The sequence below is a fragment of the Xylocopa sonorina genome, unplaced genomic scaffold, assembly GCF_050948175.1.
Source record: "Xylocopa sonorina isolate GNS202 unplaced genomic scaffold, iyXylSono1_principal scaffold0047, whole genome shotgun sequence".
NCBI classification, from domain to species: domain Eukaryota; kingdom Metazoa; phylum Arthropoda; class Insecta; order Hymenoptera; family Apidae; genus Xylocopa; species Xylocopa sonorina.
In genome coordinates this window covers 186,646-191,833 of record NW_027490118.1, presented here as the reverse complement: position 1 = coordinate 191,833, position 5,188 = coordinate 186,646, and positions in this window count along the sequence as shown.

The following is a 5,188-nucleotide window of genomic DNA, read 5'->3' as shown; positions in this document are numbered from 1 at the left end:
GTAGATTTCTATTGCTTCTTAAATTGGGATAACGGATCTCATTTCTATGTTTCGTGATAAGATATAATATTCATTGTGGAGTGTTATGTCTACCTCGCATTCACTTCAAAAGAATGTAATTGCGACACAACCTTGCTAGGAAATAGCGTCTGAAGATGTCTACGTATCGTAGCAATAGAGTTCTAATGCTTCTCAAAACCCGATACCGCATCGCATTTCTATGTTTCATGATAAGATATAATACTCATTGCGAAGTGTCATGTATACCTCATATTCACTTCAAAAGAATGTAAATGCGACACTTCCTTGCTAGGAAATAGCGTTTGCAGATGCTAACGTATCGTAGCAATAGAGTTCTAATGCTTCTTAAAACGCGATATCGCATCTCATTTCTATGTTTTATGATAAGATATAATATTCATTGCGATGTGTCATGTATACCTTGTATTCACTGCAAAAGGATGCAAATGCGACACGTCCTTGCTAGGAAATAGCGTTTCCAGATGACTGGGTATCGAAACAATAGAGTTCTGATGCTTCTTTAAACGAGATGTCGCACCTCATTTCTATGTTTCATGATGAGATATAATATTCATTGCGAAGTGTCATGTATACCTCGCAAACACTTCGAATGAATGTAAATGCGACACTTCCTTGCTAGGAATTAGCGTTTCCAGATATATACGTATCGTAGCAATAGTGTTCTAATGCTTCTTATAATGCGATATCGCATCTCATTTCTATGTTTCCCGATAAGATATAATATTCATTGCGAAGTGTCATGTATACCTCGTATTTACTTCAAAAGAACGTAAATGCGACAATTCCTTGCTAGGAAATAGCGATTGCAGATGTCTACGTATCGTAGTAATGGGGATCTAATGCTTCTTAAAACGCGATATCGTATCTCATTCCTATGTTTCATGATAAGATATAATATTCATTGCGAAGTGTCATGTATACCTCGCATACACTTCAAATGAATGTCAATGCGACACTTCCTTGCTAGGAAATAGCGTCTGCAGATGTCTACGTATCGAAGAAATAGAGTTCTAATGCTTCTTAAAACGCGATATCGCATCTCATTTCTATGTTTCATGATAAGATATAATATTCATTGCGAAGTGTTATGTATGCCTCGCATACACTTCAAATGAATGTAAACGCGACACTTTATTGCTAGGAAATAGCGTTTGCAGATGTCTACGTATCGAAGCAATAGAGTTCTAATGTCCCTTAAAACGCGACATCGCTTCTTATTCCTATGTTTCATGATAAGATATAATATTCATTGCGAAGGGCTATGCATTCCTGGTCCACACTTCAAGGGAATGTAAACGCGCCACTTCCTTGCTAGGAAATAGCGATTCCAGATATCTACGCATCGAAGCAATAGAGTTCTAAAGCATCTTAAATCATGATATCGCATACCATTACTATGTTTCACTATAAGATATGATATTCATTGTGCAGTGTTATCTCTACATCGTATTCACCCCAAAAGAATGTAAATTAGACGCTTCCTTGCTAGGAAATAGCGTTTGCAGTTGTCTTCGTATTGTGGCAATGGAGTTCCAATGCTTCTTAAATCGCGATATAGCATCTCATTTCTATGGTTCATGATAAGATATAATATTCATTGTGGATTGTAATGTGTACCTCGTATTCACTTCAAATGAATGTAAATGCGACACTTCCTTGCAGGGAAATAGTCGTTTGCAGATGTCTACGTATCGTAGCAATAGAGTTCTAATGATTCTTAATTCGCGACATCGCATCTCATGTCTATGTTTCATGATAAGATATAATATTCATGGCGAAGTGTCATGTATACCGTGTATTCACATCAAAAGAATGTAAATGCGACACTTCCTTGCTAGGAAATAGAGTTTGCAGATGTCCACGTATCGTAGCAATAGAGTTCTAATGCTTCTTAATTCGCGATATCGCATCTCATATCTATGTTTCATGATAAGATATAATATTAATATCAAAGTTTTATGCATTGCTCTTCTACACTTCAAATGAATGTAAATGCGACACTTCCTTGCTAGGAAATGGCGTTTGCAGATGTCTACATATTGTAGCAATTGTGTTTTATGCTTCTTAAAACGGGATATCGCATCTCATTTCTATATTTCATGATAAGACATAATATTCAATGCGAAGTGTCATGTATACCTCGTACTCACTTCAAAAGGATATAAATGCGACAGTTCCTTGCTAGCAAATAGCCTTTGCAGTTGTCAAGGGTATCGTAGCAATAGAGTTCTAATGCTTCTCAAAACGCGATATCGCGTCTCATTTCTATGTATCATGATAATATACTATATTCGTTGCGAAGTGTCATGTATACCTCGCATACACTTCAAATGAATGTAAAAGCGACACTTCCTTTCTAGGAAATAGCGTTTCCATATGTTTACGTATCGAAGCAATATAGATCTAATGCTTCTTAAAACGCGATATCGCACCTCATTCCTACGTTTCATGATAAGATATAATATTCATTGTGGAGTATTATGTATACCTCGCTTCACTTCAAAAGAATGTAAATGCGACACTTCCTTCCCAGGAAATAGCGTTTGGAGATGTCTACATATCGAAGCAATAAAGTTCTAGTGCTTCTTAAAACGCGATATTGCATTTCATTTCTATGTTTCATTATAAGATATAATATTCATTGCGAAGTGTCATGTATACCTGGCATACACTTTAAATGAATGTAAATGCGACGCTTACTTGCTAGGAAATAGCGATGGGAGATGTCTACGGATAGAAGCAAATGAGTTCTAATGCTTCTTAAAACTAGATATCGCATCTCATTTCTGTCTTTCATGGTAAGACATAATATTCATTGTAGACTGTTATGTATACCTCGTATTCACTTCAAAAGAATGTAAATTCGACGCTTCCTTGCTAGGAAGTAGCGTTTGCAGACGTCTACGTATCGAAGCAATAGCGTTCTAATGCTTCTTAAAACGCGAAATCGCTCCTCATTTCTATGCTTCATGATAAGATATAATATTCATTGTGGAATGTTGTGTATACCTCGTATTCGCTCCAAAAGAATGTAAACGCGACACTTCCTTGCTAGGAAATAGCGTTTGCAGACGTCTACGTATCGTAGCAATAGAGTTCTAATGCTACTTAAAACGCGATATCGCATCTCATTTCTATGGTTCATTATAAGATATAATATTCATTGCGAAGTGTCATGTATTTCTCGCATACACTTCAAATGAATGTAAATGCGACACTTCGTTGCTAGGATATAGCGATGGCAAATGCCTACGTATCGAAGCAACAGAGTACTAATGCTTCTTAAATCGTCATATCGCATCCCATTTCTATGTTTTATGGTAAGATATAATATTCATTGTAGACTGTTATGTATACCTCGTATTCACATCAAAAGAATGTAAATGCGACGCTTCCTTGCTAGGAAGTAGCGTTTGCAGATATCTACGTATCGAAGCAATAGTATTCCAATGCTTCTTAAATCGCGATATCGCAACACAATTCTACGTTACATGATAAGATATAATATTCATTGTGCAGTGTTATGTGTACCTCGTATTCACTTCAATAGAATGTAAATGCGACACTTCCTTGCTAGGAAATAGCGTTGGCACATGTCTATGTATCGAAGCAATAGAGTTCTAATGCTCCTTAGACCGCGATATCGCATCTCATTTCTATGTTTCATGATAATATATAATGTTCATTGTGCAGTACTATGTATATCTCGTCTACACTTCAAATGAATGTAAATGCGACTCTTCCTTGCTAGGAAATAGCGTTTGCAGGTGTCTACTTATCCTATCATTTGAGTTCTAATACTTCTCAAAACGCGATATCGCATCTCGTTTCTATGTTTCATGATAAGATATAATATTCATTGCGATGTGTCATGTATACCTCGCATACACTTCAAATGAATGTAAATGCGACATTTCCTTGCTAGGAAATAGCGTTTGCAAATGTCTACGTATCGTATCATTAGAGTTCTACAGCTTCTCAAAACGCGATATCGTATCTCATTTCTATGCCTCATGATGAGATATAATATTCATTGCGAAGCGTCTTGTATAACTCGCATACACTTCAACTGAATATAAATGCGACACTTCCTTGCTAGGAAAAAGCGTTTGCAGATATCTACGTATCGAAGCAATAGTGTTCTAATGCTTCTCAAATCGCCGTATCGCATCTTCTTTCTACGTTTCATGATAAGATATAATATTCATTGTCGAGTGTTTATATACGTCGTATTCACCTCAATAGAATGTAAATGCGTCACTTCCTTGCTAGGAAATAGCGATTGCAGATGTCTACGTATCGTAGCAATAGAGTTCCAATGCTTCTTAAAACGCGCTCTCACATCACATTTCTATGTTTCATGATAAGATATAATATTCATTCCGAAGTTTCATGTATTTCTCGTATTCACTTCAAATGAATGTAAATGCGACACTTCCTTGCCAGGAAATAGCGATTGCAGATGTCTACGTATCGTAGCATGCGTATTATAATGCTTCTTAAAACAAGATATCGCATCTCATTTCTATATTTCATGATAACATATAATATTCATTGCGAAGTGTGATGTATACCTCGCATACAATTCAAATGAATGTAAATGCGACACTGCCTTGCTAGGAAATAGCGATTGCAGATGCCTACGTATCGAAGCAATAGAGTTCTAATGCTTCTTGGAACGGTATATCGCATCTCATTTCTATGTTTCATGATAAGATATAATATTCATTGCGAAGTTTCATGTATTCCTCGAATTCACTTCAAATGAGTGTAAATGCGACATTTCCTTGCTAGGAAATGGAGTTTGCAGATGTCTACGTATCGAAGCAATAGAGTTCTAATGCTTCTTGAAACGGGATATCGAATCTCATTACTGTGTTTCATGATAAGATATAATATTAATTGCGAAGTTTCATGTATTCCTCGTATTCACTTCAAATTAATGTAAATGCGACACTTCCTTGCTAGGAAATAGAGTTTGCAGATGTCTACGTATCGAAGCAATAAAGTTCTAATGCATCTTACATCGCGATATCGCATTTCATTTCTATGTTTCACGATAATATATAATATTCATTGTGCAATGTTATTTATACCTCGCATTCACTTCAAAAGAATGTTAATGCGACACTTCCTTGCCAGGAAA